The sequence below is a fragment of the Schistocerca piceifrons genome, chromosome 8 (genome assembly GCF_021461385.2).
Source record: "Schistocerca piceifrons isolate TAMUIC-IGC-003096 chromosome 8, iqSchPice1.1, whole genome shotgun sequence".
NCBI lineage: Eukaryota > Metazoa > Arthropoda > Insecta > Orthoptera > Acrididae > Schistocerca > Schistocerca piceifrons.
The window spans coordinates 77,605,567-77,623,431 of NC_060145.1; positions in this window are offsets into that span (position 1 = coordinate 77,605,567).

A 17,865-nucleotide genomic window follows, 5' to 3' on the forward strand; every position below is an offset into this window, starting at 1 on the left:
AAGGCGATTGATTCAGGCTGTCAGACAGAACTACACATCTTAGTTTTAGTGATGAAATATGCTAGAGATAAGGAATATTTGTGTAATGAGTAATGAAGTGACTCTTTTGCAGATGATGATGAATGGTGATGAATAATGATGAAGACTATGCTACTATGGATAATGAAGTTTTTCTTTACAGGTGATGATAATAATGGAGTTATGAAAATATAAATAATGAAGTGATGGATAATGAAGTTTTTTCTTTACAGATGAGGATAATGTTGAAGTTATGTATTTATGCTATGTAGTTATTTTAGTATTTGTTGCAGTTCGTTTTGACAGTATGTGTTATATTGCATAGTATGATGACTGAAGGTTTTGGAAAGGACAGCTATGGAACACATTTTTATACACATTTCACTACCTGTTAATTCGAAGTTCACTACTTTTCAGCATAAAATGCGTTTCTTCTTTCAGTTTAATAATCCATTTTTGTATACTTTTGCAGGAGAAATTATTTATGAAATTAATGTGCTATAAGCAGTTGTTCATTACATCTATGTCATTTATGAATGTGATTACATATACTCTACTTGTTTCATAATCTTGCTACAGCTGACTCATGATGAATGACGTTACACATCTTCATTTACAGCAACAACCCAAAAGCAAATATTTTCTTTCCCCTGTAATTACCCAACGCAATGCATTGCTAACAAACAAAAAAAATGTATTACCAGTCCCAAATAATGATACCAGTTTAAGAGAGTTCTGAGTAATACTGATCAGCTCCGAATAGTATGTCACTTGAATAATGAGTTTTGAATAATACTGAGTGATACTTTGTAATAATTTCAGTAAATAATATTTTTGTTATACTCTATAAATGCTATGCCAATAATTAACCCTTGTTTTGAATGATCACTTTTGAATAATACAAAAAAAATAATAATAATAAAAAAATAATAATGCTTTGTAACTGGGAAATGAATGCTACTGTTTACTGTAATGAGATGACCAATGAATGCCAATGATTACTAATAATAATGCTTTGTAACTGGTAAATGAATGCTACTGATTACTGTAATGAGATGACCAATGAATGCCAATGATTACTATAATTAGATTAATTATGAACATTATTCTGTAATACTATGTTATTGATTACCTCCTGTTTTCAATTATGACTTCTGATGATTTGTAATTAGGCAATGAGTGCCAATGTTCTCTGTAAAACGCCACATGAATATTATTATGTAATATAATTAGGCAATGACTGCCAATGTTCTCTGTAAAGCAATTCATGAACATTATTCTGTAATACTACATACATGGTACAGAAATGTTCAATAACTGGGCAATGAGTGCCACCAACTACTAATGTAATTCTCAATGAAGACTAGTATGTGACTTAATGTCCTTCACCTACTGACCTAACTACCCTGAATTACTGCAATATCCGTTTGTCCTGTATATCCTCTTGATCATGGAGCACTATATTTGGTTTTTGCACTAATTCTACGTTGGTGTACCTTAAAAGAACGTGGTGTTGACATGACATACTGTCCACCACTGTAAGCGATGGAAATGTTATTATGGTCCCACTGTTTGGTGTACCTAATGTACTGCCAAAATGATAACATGGAATATTACTACGACATTTCAGTGTCTTGGCTATGCTGATAAATACTTCTGGGAAAAGAACTTCAGATTGTCTCACTTGGTGTTGTACTTCTGTAGAAAGATATGGACTTTCAGTGCAGCTGCGTGCAACCTAAAGTGCTACAACCATGATGCAATCCTTCCCTTTCCTATCCTAATTCTTGTAACATAGTGAAAATCATTTTTTGCTAACACAATTTGTATTCATGACCTATACATTTTCTGATTTGCTGATATATTCTGAATTACAGTGCGTGTGCACTGTTGTCATTTTTCTAACATGATTTCTACTCATTGTATGTACATTTTTTTGATTTGCTGATATGTTCTGAACTACAGTACATGTGCACCTATGTCATTTGTCAATGTGATTTGTACTCATTATGTTTATTTGTTGTGAAAACGTTGAAGAATTTTTCAGTGCATGTGCACTTATGTCATTTGTTAATATGGTTTGTACTCATTGAATATATATTTTGTCATTGCCTAATATGTTCTGTACTCGGTGCATGCGCACTATATTTACTTCACGTTCTACATCTGAATATTCTGTGATTGTAAAGTCAGTTAGTTAAGAAAAATTTGTTGCTCATGGCAAGTCCAAATGACTCACCATCGCTGCCAAATTTTTGCCCCCACAGTAGACGGTTATGAAACGTGTATGTATTCATTACCAGCGATGGCGAGGCATGACAGAATCTCTGACCAGAGAGTTATGTATCGCAGTAGCACGTAGCAAGTCGGCTGGAACAGTTGTTGTGTGTAGTGAGTCGGGAGAGGTCAACAGTAGTAGCGAGTGGACGGTTGTACTGAGCGGGCGTCGGCATGCGTCGGCGGCGTGCTCTTTTCGCATCTCTGGTCACGGTTTGGGACGATGTATATTGTTAAAGAAGGTAATGAAGCAGCATTGCACACATCTAATAATGTATGTTAATTGTAATTAATTTGTTCAAGAAATGCCCCAATAATAATTTTTTACAAAGTAACTGTTTTAAAGAAAAAGATTCATTTCAATTTAAAGAATATTTCCTATGAATTTCCTCCAAGAATCAAAATTGAATATACGCCAGGTTATTATTTTTGCTGTTGAATACAGGGCCGAAGGTCAGCGCTGCTGCCCTTATAAATTTATCAGGTTTAATTATTTCTGTTGAGATGTTACATTCAGTTCATGGTTCATTATTTAATTAATATTATCGTGGGTTTATGATCAATCTTCATCCCTTAACGAATTTTTGTGGGGAGTTTACATTTGGGCCATTATTTTTCTATATTTGCTGGGAGGTTACACCTGGCTCCATTTCAATTTAGAGATATTTTGTGGGAACTCAACATTTGGCTCACATTTTCATTATCATTGACAATTCTTTTTATTACATCATTGTGGGGAGGTTACACTGTTAATTTCCGTCAGTCACGAAATCTTAGTTTGCATGGCCTGGGTTTGAATCCATATGCAGAACGAGGCGGTTCGTCGTGTCATTTGAAGTTCATAGATATTCTCAACTTGCTGCTCGTGAATAACGTAAATTTTTAATGACATTTTGTGTTAAATAACAAGTATGGTATGTTACTTTGAAGAGGAAATCATGAATACGACGAACTTACTATATGCATTACCTATCTGACGTAATAATGAGAGTGCTAACATTTCAGCTATGTCAGTTATTGCAATAAATGCGAGATTACCAGCCTTAAGGATAGTCTTATCTGTGATGAGGTGTTTCCTGATATTTTTAGTATCGTGGTATTACTTTACATCCTGAGTTATTGCGATACAGAGCAGTGTTTTCTAGTGGTGACTTGTTAGAACCATTTTCAATAGTCAAACGACTGTATCAAAGAGCGATTAGAGGACCTGCTAGACAGCTGCGTTATGTGGGTTGCATGGGAATCAGGCGAAATGCAATCCAGGTCGTTCGGATACTTTTGAGCATTACTGTACTTCGTTAACAATCCGATTAGGTACTGGGTTCGCATCTCTGTCACAAGCTTTATATGATGGCATTTCAATTTTAGACATGAGCATACCTTGTTCCCTGTGAATGACACCATATTAAATGTCGTTGGGGGTAGTTCCCAGGACGGTAACTGTTATGACAGGATTCCCAGTTCGGTAGAAACATTTTCGTCATTTATTTTCAGGATCTGAATTGGTAACTGATACTGGTGCAAACGTCTATACTTCACGTCTCTTTATGCCTAGTGATCCGGTCTCAATAAGGCACAAACAAAGCTTAGCTTAGTTAGCAATGGCTATAGGTACTGGGTTTGAATCCAAGTCCAGAACGACGACGTTGGTCGTGTCATTTAAAGTTCAAATTTGTGCACACTTAGCTGTTGAAGTGTTACGAGAACAATGATATTACTGGTGATTCGCTGTTAATGTTGAGATTTCCTTAGAGTGCTTGTTGCTGTTAATCGCGTTTTTCTACTGGTTCGTCCAATATCCAGTTTCCAGAGCCACTCGCTGTTGAGCGACCTTCAGCACATGGGAGGAAAACCTTTTAGAGAGCGAAAAACTTTTTTCGAATTGCCGTACAGCTTTGTAACTCCATATATTGTCTCAGGTAATTAATTTTGACTAAGGATTACTATACGATATATGTAAAATAATCCGTTTTCTCAGAACTTTTGGAATGTCACTTGTTTTAATTAAGGTTAGTTTATGAGTGTTATGGGGTGTCTCATCGCTAAGAACGTGTTTTCTAATATGTTTTGTATGACGATATTAGTTGACGCTTAGACTGACTGTCATAAAGACCTTTGGTCTCTTAGTAGTCTCTTGCGGTACCCATTGTGTGTAGTCAAACGACTGTACCCCACGGGGTTTTGGTGTGTAGAGGACCTGCAACACAGCTACGTTATGCTGGTTGTATTCGGCAGTGACCCACTTTTTTTGCTGTCAAGGATACATTTTTTCGTTTTTTCTCACTCCTTCCCACAGCTGACTGTAAAGAAAAATTTCTTCTTCTCGATTTTCCGAATTCCAGTTGGCTCTTTTCGTATTTCCATCTTCTCAAAGTGTCTTCATCAGACCGTTGTCTGGATTGTGTTGGTCGTAACGTATGTGTTGGGATTTCTTAAACACTTTACCATCATCGTTATTTTTTAGATCTGTTGAGTAAGCGCAGATAATTAAGTCAAGATATCCAGCTAATCCATGACACTGGTATGGTTGTCCCATTCTACATACCAATCAGTTACAAAAGAACACACAGGAACACACACCTTTCAAAACATAGCAATATAACAATATTGAATTATAATACTTGTTTGCTTGTCCAATTCTCCTATCTATATATTAGATGGTTCTCGTCATTTTAGCGGTCTCCACTCCCGAACAAGTTGCTTCTATAAAGATGACACATATTTAGCTTCCCTGGATCATAAATTCTAATTTTCAATTCCCAGCAATAACTAGAGCGGAACGCATCGTCTGCCATACTACTTTTTTTATTCATCCTCTGCGCTCCTTCAGCATATCTCAGGCAACTTAAAAAAAATTCTCGATGCTCCTTCGTAAACGGTAAACCAAGGCACTCCCACAGTGAAAAATCTTCAAAGAACAACGGTGCTTCCCGCTTCCACGGCACAAAATCCAAAACCAATCTGCATATTATGGAGTATCTGGTCGACGCCCTGTTCATCAATCAACGGACCAGCTTGGAGATTTACTTAGACAATCCTCACGAATCGACACACACGACAGCCAGGTAAGGCCAAGTGTTTTGTATGTCCCTAGGGCTAGGGGTCGTTTGTATAAACAACAACTGCAACTGTACTAAAATACGGGGTCAAATTTTGAATATTGCACACGTTTTCCAGCTTAGACAAGTGGAACACATGTGGTGTATGGTGAGCCTTAAGCAGCTTATGGAGGAAGCTTTTAAATCATGGGCGGTTTCTGAGAAAACATGAAAAAAATGATTTTTCATCGAATTTTCAGCGTCAGCAGTCAATACCTAAATAATTCCCGTCTGAAAATTGATCAGTTTCAAGGGGTAAATTATCTAGGAATTTATTTACAAGTGTCACCTTCCCGTTTTCAAATCTCTTCATTCGTTATTGAGAAACACTCAAGAACGTGGTTTTTGGATACCAAAGCCTAGCCGCGGATTCAAGGACAGCTATGCACATGAAATGGCCAAGAATATTACCATATATCCCTAAATCCCGCTCTGGAAAGAACTGAAAATTTCTCTTTATATCTGTATTAATTTTTGAGAAAGTTTCAAAGTTACCCTACTTCTACACGTAAAATACGCACGTAAATTCCAGTGTGAGGAGAAATCAATATAGTAAATAACTGCAGGAAATTGCTCAAATTTTAACAGCGTATTTTTTAGGCATTTGTCTAGAAGTGTTATCTTTCCGTTTTCAAAAATCTTTATTCGTTAGCGAGAGACACCCGAAAGACATGACTTTTAATACCAAAACCGAGAGATATATTCCAACACGCACAACAAATGGTTGTAATTTTTACGATGTATTCCTAAGATACCGATCTTGAGCAATCTCGAATATTTTCGTAATATCATTATCCGTTTACTTATATGCATAAAGTACGCACGTGAAATCCGTTATAGGCGAACATGTAGTTTATAAAGTGACGCAGAACGGAGAAATATGCCGTAAAGTGTCTTCGTTATCGTCAGAAGGGACCTTATGACCCCATACCGTAGTACTGAAGCAATGCAAGATTATTGTGCACGTAAAATCCGGTCTGAAACGTAAAATTATTTTTACATTACTTCAATTTTACGTAAGTAAACTATCAAAATTCTAGTGACCCATGAAGTTCTTTTCTTATGAGTCACATGCTGTAGCAGGAAACACAAGGGAACCGGCGGAAAATGCTCCTCTCAGAGCATAAAAAAGGCGAATATGTTCATGTTTAGAATACTGACTGAAACGTGGGGTAGCAGCTTCCTAAGCACCTTTAAAATGTTTCCCAAAAATTTTGACATGCGAATATATCCACTATTTTATGCTGTGAGAGAAGGAAACAGTGGCAGTGGGAACAGACGGAAAAGTAATAAATAATGGAAGATAGCATACAGTGGCTGTGGTATGGAAAGTGTAGAATCTTGTAGTGCAAGGAAGAAAGGGAGACGGTGTTGTGGGTGGCTCGTATCCTCTTTCTACAACACAAATGCACACGTGGATTAATACAATTCTTTATTTACATGAACTGGAAACATTTACTTAACTTGAATAGAGTCCATGTTTTGTGATATAATTTCATCAGTAATAGTCCTCTTGTAGACCGCTGTAATGTCAATATTGGTAATCTTGTTATTACAAACTGTAGGATCAAGCGAGGTGGCGTAGTGGTTAGCACACTGGACTCACATTCGAGTGGACGACGGTTTAATCTCGCGTCCAGCCATCCTGATTTAGGTTTTCCGTGATTTCTCTAAGTCGCTTCAGGCAAATGCTGGGATGTTTCCATTGACTGGGCATGGCCGACTTCCTTCCCCATCCTTCCCTAATCCAATGAGACTGATGACCTCGCTGTTTGGTCCCTTCCCCAAAATCAACCTAACCCCAAGAAACTATAGTTTCTCTGTGCTAGTAAAGTACAATTCTGAGGATAAGCTAGCACCACTAGATTCACTAATATGGTCGCTATGTACTGCCATAGCCTGTAATTAACTAAATCCGCTCTGTGAGTAAACTGACAGACGTCAAACTGAAAGATTGAGAGAGACCCTCCGGTCAGCGGCGGCGGCCTAGGTATCTGCTGTGGAGAGGACGATGGCGGCGTTTTGCTTGTGGGTGTGTCTCTGGCCTCTCTCGTGATAGGCGCGCTTGATCCAGCGCCTACTAATTGATCTTCGCCCTTCATCTTTGCTGCCCTGTGTTCCAGCAATAGCTTATGCCAGCATAGAAAGAGCGCAGTGGTAGCGAGAGAGAGAGAAACACAGTGGCTATGGAGCATGCTTTACAGTGTACAGTGCTAGGGAAAGTGTGAAGGAGACAGTGTCAATGTGAGAGGAACAAAGAGAAGGACAAACTGGAATTGGGTGAGAGCCAGCGATACTGAGGGTGTCTCTGACGATGACAATGAATAAGAGAGAGACAGTGACAGTGAGAAGCGACAGCAGCAGAGGGACGAAATGGGATAATAGCAGTAATGCAGATCAAGAGGGAGACAGTGACAGGGTGAGGAAACATTAGTAGTAGTGCAGAACGAAGGAGACTGTGGCTTGTGAGACAGGAGGCAGTGGCAATTCGAGAGACACAAAGAGATAGTGATAATGAAATGGGCTGAATGAGTGAGTGAGAATGGGCAAGTGGGAATGGATGGGTATGAACGACTTACAGCATTGGACTCATGGGTGTGAGCAAGTTACAGTTAGGTGAGTTTGTGAGAGTGATAGGTGGGCTGCATATTAAAAAGAACACGAATGTATGCTCATGCTAAAACTTTTGGGAAACATTTTAAAGGTGCTAAGGAAAGTAGAATAAGGCAGCTGGTATCCCATTTTTCCGACAGTCTCCTAAACAGGAGCATATTCGCACTTGTCTGCTCCAATAGGAACATATTTTCTTTGGTCCACGTTAAAGTACATATACTAAGTGCTGACCTTGTCAGTACTGTTGACCTGCAAATACTTATAAAAGATTCCAACAACAGCATCCAGCATGAAACAATTACAATTTTAGAATTCTGTGGGAAAGCTTTACAACACGTACTCTTATTCTGTAAACAATTTTAAGCTGGATGTGTGGTTTAAATCATGTAACCTTTTTGTGTGCAGAGTTCAGTTACCATGGCATTCGGATGCACAACTATTCTGACTGAAAATGGTCCAACAAACACATTGAAAAATTTGTGGAAACAAAACTTGTGTTTCCTTTAGAGTGTGTTGTCTCACAAGGACCTTATGCCCAATGGGTATACTCCTACAACGTAACATCCCCTTCTGTTTCCTCCTCTAGGCGCTGTACCTTTTCCAGAAACATTGTGTTCAGATCTTTCTCTTCCACGCTCTTCATACACATTCCAATGAGCACATAAATCATTATTTAGTGGTAGTGCACTCAAATTTATCAAAAAAGATGCTACTAACATGGTCTGCTATTTTAAGTGATTGCTTTTACTGACGTGACAAGCCCTTTATTCTAGGGGCCTTAATTTTTTTACATATGGACATACGGACCGTCGCCAATAAGTGTCACGCGGAGATAGCTTTACTCAGTGAATTGCTAAGGTGAAGTTTGTTTGTCCTTCTAAAGAAGAAGGGTTTAAATCCGTCGTAACCATGGTAAAGGTTATTTGAAAACCACCATTTATTGCAAATGGTTGACTATCTATTATACCTGCAGAAGTAATGAGTAACTCACCCATTGAATCAGTCTTGGTCAGGCGATCTTCGAATGTTAATTTTATAGTATTCTTGTTTACTTTTAACAAAGCGCCGTTTTCTCTCACGTCACGTGGCATCCCATGCAGATTCTTAAAATCTAGTTCACTTACATTGCCAATCATGGGATGATCATGAAATTCGTCGCTAATGAGTATGACAGATAAATGAAATCAAGTCGTGAGTGCAGATTGACATCCACATTTTTACCATGCACAGCACAACAAAGTTTCATTTTCTGCAGTGATAGGTAAATTCTACGCCTGCAACAGTCTTTAGACACATCTTCTCTCGGAGTGGTATTTTGACTACTTGGGACAATGATCATGGAATCATAACACCATGTATAAGTGAGTCAACTGCCTCACTATCGTTCAGCAGTGTCTCTCTTACTCTAGTGAAATCTGTATACAGAAGCCCTTCTTCACAGTGTTAGACCCTTGACTCTCTCTTTCATCTTGTAGTCAATTATGCACATTTATATTCTCACTCTCACGATCTTTGTTGTAGCATTGGTCTGCCGACCAATCTCCACTGTATGTGCAGACAGTCTGTTATTTCTGAACGGTGCATCTCGAATGTAGTACGGGTGACTTGCATCGATAGGGATTCCATAAACTGTGACCCCGGTTTCCACGGCATCGGGCATTATTCCAACTCTGCAGAACTCCTGGGCGCCAATAACTTCTGTTTCCTGAATTCTGAGGAGAATTTACCACTGAATGTTCCATATTGTCATGTCTCCCTGACATGTGTTCATATGCTCCATCATTTTCTTTGGGCCTTTGTCTCGCTGCAACGCGGGGTCGGCCTTATTACTATGTTAGTGCCAGAGGTTGGCCTGATGCCCCTCCTGCCCCCATCCCGAACCCCACAGGACAGAATTAGTGTACTCCAGCTGTCTGCGTGTAGTGTAAGCCTTGAAATGGCGCGAACGTTTTTCAAATGTCTGCGAGCCGTGTAACTGAGGCGAAACATGGGGACCAGCCCATTATTCACTTCGTGGGATGAGGAAAACCGCCTAAAAACCACATCCAGGCTAGCCAGCACACCGGCCCTCGTCGTTAATCCGCCAGGCGGATCCGATCTGGGGCTGGCGCGCCTACCTGAGTCCAGAAAGCAGCGCATTAGCGCTCTCCGCTACCCTGGTGGGTGTATGTGTTCATCTACTAATTCCTGTAATAATATCTGAATGGCAACTTTATAAATACAGATGGGCTCTGATATGACATATAGAAGTTACCATCTCTTTGGAATAAGCTGCTCGATAGTGGTAGTTCGCGTCGCTAGTTTTCCATAATGAGAGTGCCTGATTTCACACGATCCTGGTGGTTCTTGGACCAGAATTCATTCTGGAAAGCTCTGTGGAATTCGGCGTGAGTTTCGCAGCTGGCTCCTCTCTTAAATGGATGCACTTGAATTTAATTTGTAGCAGAAGTCCCTCTGAAAGCGATATCGAAAGTTCAAATCGATCCAGGCATACCTGCAGATGTTGGTTATTGGTGGCATCAGGGAACAATGAATAATTTTGTACCGTCACGAAGTGCCTCTAGCACTCATCATTATCGGTAGCTACCCTTTCATTTCGAACAAATGGGCCCACAAGTTCTGGAGGACGTTGAATATCCCGTAGCCTTTTCTTGAGATTTTCGATTTCCTGTAACTCATTTCAATTAGGCTCATCTTTCCTACTAATACGATCATCAACAAGTCATCCGCCTGTATGCAGTTTACCCTCATCCTTTTGCTGTGGTTACAGATGGTCTGCCGCCTCCTGGTTGTGCATATTGACCTCAGACTGGTTTTGACTGAAATGGAACAGGGTAAACATCTCTTCATTCTCACTGACTGCGTTTGATTTGAATATCCTTCATTTCGTAATTACATCTGTTCCATTTTCGTTGTCAGTGCTACCCTGTAAGCCTCAATCTCATATGTTTCGAGCGAAGTCTCTTGTTGGGCGACTTGCTGGCACACTCGCTCGAGGGTCTCATTGTGTGCAAGATAAACTTCACGATAACCTCTATTATCACAATACTGTCTCTACTCGTCTCCTCTGACTTCATCGTCAGTTTATTTTCGATCGTCTATATGCCACTTTCAGTTCATTCCTACAACTCCTGTCGATTCCCTTTTACATCATCGCTACTATTGTATTGGGTAATTACAGCTAACTGTTTCCTTACTTCAGTCTTTAAGCTTGGATTCTCTCTGCAACTACAAAGTTAAACGTAATTCCTAATTCCCCAAGTTTTTGATGTAGATTTTTATCCAGCTCCTGTTGTCCCTCATTAAAGGTCTTGTTTTGATCATCAAGCTTTTTCTCTAATGCCCGTTGGCCTTGCAGCATTAGCACTAACATTTCAACTAGTGGATGTTCTGAAACAGCTGCCGTAGTGATGCCCAGTAACTATATGGACAGAAACGACTCTTGTAGTAGAAAATGTCTCTTCGCCTTCATGCGCCTTTTCAGTCCCCGCTGTGCCCAGCTCTGCTAACTTTCTATTTTTGTGGTATAAGGCCGGTCCCTTCTCTACTGGTAACTCTACAATACTCACCTTCTTTTGCTCACTGTCACCCGGATTGATTTCTCCTCCATTGTGACGTAGAATGCTACCTTCAACTACATCTGGGTGTTCACCGTACATTTGTTCGAAATTTAAGCTTTCGATTTCGTAGTAACTCCCATTCCTGCTATCGCCTTGATGTGACCTTCTATTATTTACCAGCCTTACTCAGAAAAGGATACTGAAGAGAAGAAAGTAAAAAACACGTCCATTATTATTAAACAGTCAACGTGAACACTTGTTAAACAAATTTCACACGAACATACTCTCGTGAACAAATAACGTACCCCACAAAGCGCACAGAAGGCAATTAACAATGCTGTTACGCAGCGTCGGATTTTTGACACAAGCAGAATTCTGTCGACCACGGAAGAGAATTACAAGTTAACAAATATAAGATCCTCCTGCTTTACAAAAACTCTCGTGAACAATGCAGCCTGGCACGAAGTTGCCAAATGAAAGTTGACTTTTACGTTATTAGTACTATCCTGGAAGGAAGCTGCTGACTGAAACACTTTCGTTAACTTGGAACAATCTCTTTGCTTTTGATGTCGTCCCCCGTATCAGCTTGTTTCCTTATTGCTTTAGTGATTAGGATGAAACAACAAAATATGGTGGGGAGAGGCTCATGCAAACAGATGTTGGAAAGTGACTAGGTGGAGGGCATGTAGCATTCGGTCATACTGCGTATCATTGAGTTCTGTCGTGATTAAATACTGAAAGGCCTTACTATAGAACGTCTCCTACCCGTCCTCAATATACAGGCTACGTTGTTGGAAAAGTGTCGCGAATACTCAGGTTTTTTGGCATAAACGGTGAAACGCTTAGTAATTTATCATTTAAAATTTAGCATCTGAAGACAGGGTCAAATGGTTCATCATGTAAGTGTAATCACAGAACATTTACAACGAGTGGTCCCATGGAAATGGAAATGAGCGTTTGGCGTCATTGGCCGGAAGGCCCCTTACAGGGCACGTCCGGCCGCCTTGGTGCAGGTCTTATTACATTCGACGCCACATTTGGCGTCCTGGGCGCCGGATGGGGATGAAATGATGATGAAGACAACAAAACACCCAGTCGCTGAACGGAGAAAATCCCCGACCCAGCTGGGAATCGAAATCGAGCCCCTTAGGACGGGAGTCCGTCACGCTGAGTGCTCCCATAACACCCAACAATATAAGTTTCGGTTAAAATATCAAAAATGGGCTCATTGTGGACGAACTGAAGTAATTTTGTGTGATAAAGGAAGACTATTACTCTTTCACATTCCTAGTAGACGCACATGAAAATATACCAGTCTGTTAATTATTGTTTACTGCGATAAAACATTAGTGATAGAGTGTGGAAGTAGAACAGCCTAATGTGGAAATCCTATGAAAATCCAGAAGCACCAAAACTGACTGAAACCAGAACGCTTTACTAACGGACATGACCTGAACAAACGTGCCTGAAAACTATAAATCTGATACTTTTCTCGCAAGACCAAACATAAATAGTATGACGAGCACACCTGTTCACCAACCCCAAATCAACCAGAAGTATTCCGAAAACAGCCCCGCTAGCGGAACGCCTCTTGTTCTCTTAAAGGTGCGAATTTCACTGTGCACTAAAGTGCGCGTCATATATCTTGGCGGCCAAGATAAAAGAATTGAACTATAGGCGCACATGGCCGTTGCGGGTAGAGGCGAGGGTGAGAATGCAGCGGTAGAAAGCGAAGCATGCCTCCAATGAGCGCGAAAGAGCCACCTTGCGCAGACGCAGGAGTGGGGGAGGAACGTGCAACAGTCGTGCGCATGTCCGCGGTTATCTCCATTCGTTGGTTTGTTTGACTGTGCTGATAGTTGAAATATTCAGACTACTGAGGTCGCTGATATGGAGTACGTGGCAGCAGGTAGCAGCACAATGCACCTAATATGAAAAACGTATGTTTTGGGGGTGTCGGATACTTACACATAGTGCATATTGCTGTGTATACACTATGTGTGAATTGTAGCTAACAATGTTTTTTTTTAGACTTAGGAAAAATTCTATATCTGTCTCCAATCCTGAGAAAATGGATTTTATGTATCACACTCACTTCCATCCACAGCACCAAATACTATGGCTATTTAGAACATGAATTATATTTCGCGAACAGTTCAAAATATCGGTATGAGATTTTAGCGAATAGTAGCACACAGAGACAAGAGTAGTTTGGAATATCGTTAATACATGAAACTTCATATTTGCGTATCCCATCAGAAACAAACTACAGATTTTTCAATGAGATATTTTTTTTGGGTACACTTCGACCGTCGACAGTTGAACAGGGTTTTACTATGTAATAGACAGACATCTACCTAGATCATCATACGCGAATTCCAAACTGCATCAGGATCCACCGCAAATACTATGACAGTTAGGCGGGAGGTGAGAAAATTTAGATTTCATACTCATAAGCCACACATCACGGCGGTAAATGCCAAACGATGCTTTGCTTGGTGCAGGGAGCGTAAACATTGGACAGTTGAACAGTGGAAACGTTTTGAGGAGTGACCAATCACAGTACACAGTATAGCGATCCGATGGCCGGGTGTCAGTATGGTGAATGCCCGGTGAATGTCATCTGCCAGTTTGTGTAGTGCCAACAGTAAAATTCAGAGGCGGTGGTGTTACAGTGTGGTCGTGTTTTTCATGGAGGGGGCTTGCACCCCTTGTTGTTTTGCGTGGCACTATCGCAGCACAGGCCTACATTGATGTTTTAAGCAACTTCTTGATTCTCACTGTTGAACAGCAATTCAGGGACGGCGATTACATCTTTCAGCACGATCGAGCACCTGCTTATAATGCAAGGCCTGTGGCGGAGTGGTTACGCGACAGTAACATCCCTGTAATGGACTGGCCTGCGCAGAGTCCTGACCTGAATCCTATACAACACTACCGGGATGTTGTGGAACGCCGACTTCGCGCCAGGCCTCACCGACCGACATCGATACCTCTCCTCATTCAGCACTCCGTGAAGAATGGGTTGCCATTCCCCAAGAAACCTTCCAGCACCTGAATGAACGTATGCCTGCTAGAGTGGAAGCTGTCATCACGGCTAAGGGAGGGCCAACACTATACTGAATTCCAGGATTACCGATGGAGGGCGCCACGAACTTGTAAATTATTTTCAGCCAGGTGTACGGATACTTTTGATCACATAATGTACGAGTGTAGGTTGTAGGCACTGAAACGTCCCCTTTGAAAAATTTATACAAGACTGTGCTTAAACTGATACACAATATTTTTTTAGCGCAACGCAATCTGACTTTCAAAAATCCCTACAAAAAAAATGGCCCTGACTAACATTAACCTATGCGTTTCACAAATCGCTTACCTCACAAAAATCTTGGTTACTCGAACTACTGCAATACAGCAAGCGCCACTACTGCCAGCTAAATAAAAGATTCAAACTATGGAAGGCACTAACTACTGATAGGGATAGTTAGCAAATGAAAGATATTAATAGAGAACAAACAATGTTTCTACCTTAATAGTCATAATATATATAGCAGTTCATGACAAATTACGAAACTCCGCCATCTCTCTCCCCACATCCACCACTGCTGGCGGCTCACCTCCAACTGCGCAACGCTACGCGCTGTTAACATCCAGCTGCCGCTGCCCAACACTACAATGGCAGACAACAATGCAAACTAGACACAGACTGCACACAGCACAGCCAGTGATTTTTATACAAAGCTGGCGTTACCAATAAAAAAACCTAAACAGCCTACTTGCAGCACATGGAAGTCAGGGTTTAGCCGAGAGGCGAGCTTGGGTAGCCTCATGGTAAGACGACCACTCACGATAAACGCGAAATCCAGGTTCGAGTCCCAGTCCCGCACAAATTTTCGTTGGCCTCGTTCATTATACAGCTGATGGTTCTCCATATTCGCAACTGCGGACACATTTCGTCTTCGATGGCTGCCGTGTCAAATCGCTGAGGAAAGGCCCTGTACATTTTGTGGAATTACAACGTTTTTTTTTCTGGGGTTCTTACGAAAAATGTGTTCTGAATGTTTGCAGACAAAGATACTGTACTGATAATGTAACACTTTTTAGCAAATTTCTTCAGAATCGAACCCGAAAGTACTTTCTGGACTTTGTAAGCCCAGAAATGTCGAGTGTGTTCCTAGGATTATAAACTAAAACTTTTTGGTGTTTTTCGGTGGTTTTCGTGGATATTTTGGGTCGATCCTATAGAAAAGATACCTTTAGAGCTTAGTATGTTGATTTTGAAAATTTTTGAGCTGGAAATTTAACAATATTGATCTCATTTTGGCGGAAATAACCCCATGCGATTCGGCACTTTTCATGTGACGTCATTTTGGTGGGAAAACACCAGATTGGCCAGCGCATTCCTGCGTTGTTATTTGCTGCTTTCCCTGTTACATCACTGAGGAGAAGAGACTCATATTGGCGCATTTACAATAGTCATGGGATTTGTGGAAACCACACTGACGTCAAGTCTGGCGTCGCAGCGCCATTTTGCGGCGGTTTCGTCAACTATATATACTTTCTTGTTGGCTAGAGAGTGCAGCACTGCGTGCTTAAGTTCCTTACTTTGCCAGAGAGGGCAGCCTCAATTAGGTACTGCGACAATGACATCTAGTGACGCAGCCGCGAAGTGAACTGTTTCCCAGTGACAGAGGCCGACTTGGGAAGAACTTTGAGGTGGTGGTCTTCACTATTTGTTTTTACATCATTTGTACTTATCACGAATGTATGTGCTCGTCAGCGGTATACATTATAAATAATTGTGAAGTGTGACTATGTATAACTTTTCTGTTCGAAGCTTTTAGGACGTTCACACTGAATAATCCAATATCATACTTTCCACACTCGCATTAGCACGTGGAAATCATAAATGGAGAACTTTTTGAAAAATGTCGCTGTCTCCCCTCCCCCACGTGGATCCTGTACGACCTTGTCCCGTTCCCCCACCTCCTCCTTTTCCTCGAACGGATACGGATCCTCTACACCTCCCGTAAACTCGATCCTCCTCACCCGCTGGTCTCTCCCGTCCTCTCCCGCCCCCGTCCGCTGCCGCGCCTGTACTTCCGCGTCCCACCTGTTCACCATCTCTCCACTCTCCTTACCCTCCCCCAAGCTTCCGCCAGCTCCCCCTCCCTTATGATGCCCTCCTCCCTCCATCTACCCCTCCTACCAACTTTGAGCCTTCCTCTCTCTTCCTGTGTTTGTGCCTATGGGCACCCTCTCTCCCTTCTCTCCCCATTCCCTCCCTCCTCCCTTCCTCCCCACTACTGCCCACGGCTTCCCTACCCCCATACCTTCATTCCTCCTACCATCTCATCTACCATTGGCATCTTTGCTCCCCCCTCCCCCCCCCCCCCACCCCCTTCTTTCCCTCTCGGCAGGTCACCGATACTCGCACACCCTCAGTGGACATTCATGCAGTGGAGATCATCGCCATCAGTTTCTCGTGTGTGTGCCATCGTGTTTGTGGTTTAGTGTTCTTCGCCGTCACGCTCCTTCGTTCACCTGTACCGTCTACGTCGTCAGTGTTTGTGCACAGTGCCGACAGTTTTTAGTGTGTTTTTGTCGAGTGTAAATGGCTTCGTGTTATTTGTTTCTGTGACTACTGTTTCTTGCCCCCCACTTTGTTCAGTATCTTATGTGTCTCCTTTGTATTTTCATTGTAACACTTGTGGCTGAAGAGCAGGGTAGTATGCTGCTGCCAGCCCACCTTATGTAAGGTGTTTAAATAACAATAAAGAAAAAGAAAAAAAAGCTGGCTGCAGCTAACAGAATAATGGTTGGTGGAGATACAACAAAACGACTGGACATGGAGCGTACACCCAATAGAGCTCGTCTACACACTCTTGACACACCCACTAACAGGCACAGCAGGGAGATACCACACAGCAGCCAGTGGGGAGAACCGCCAAGAAGACCAAACATGGAAAGCCGCATGACAGAGAGGCCGTGGACGACATTATTTCAGAACCTCAGACAGGTCTTAGAGGCAGAAAACATATCCTCATCGGTGAAGTATAACCTATGGATTCTTGCACTGGGGCAGGCGAAACTACATGGACAAATACGAGAAACTGGAAATTTGTGGTAAGGTCTTAAGGGACCAAACTGCTGAGCTCATCGGTCACTAAGCCTACACATTACTTAATCTAACTTAAACTAACTTACGTTATGGACACAACACACATCCATCCCCGAGGGAGGACTCGAACCTCCGACGGGGGAGCCGCACGTACCGTGACGAGGCGCCTCGAACCATA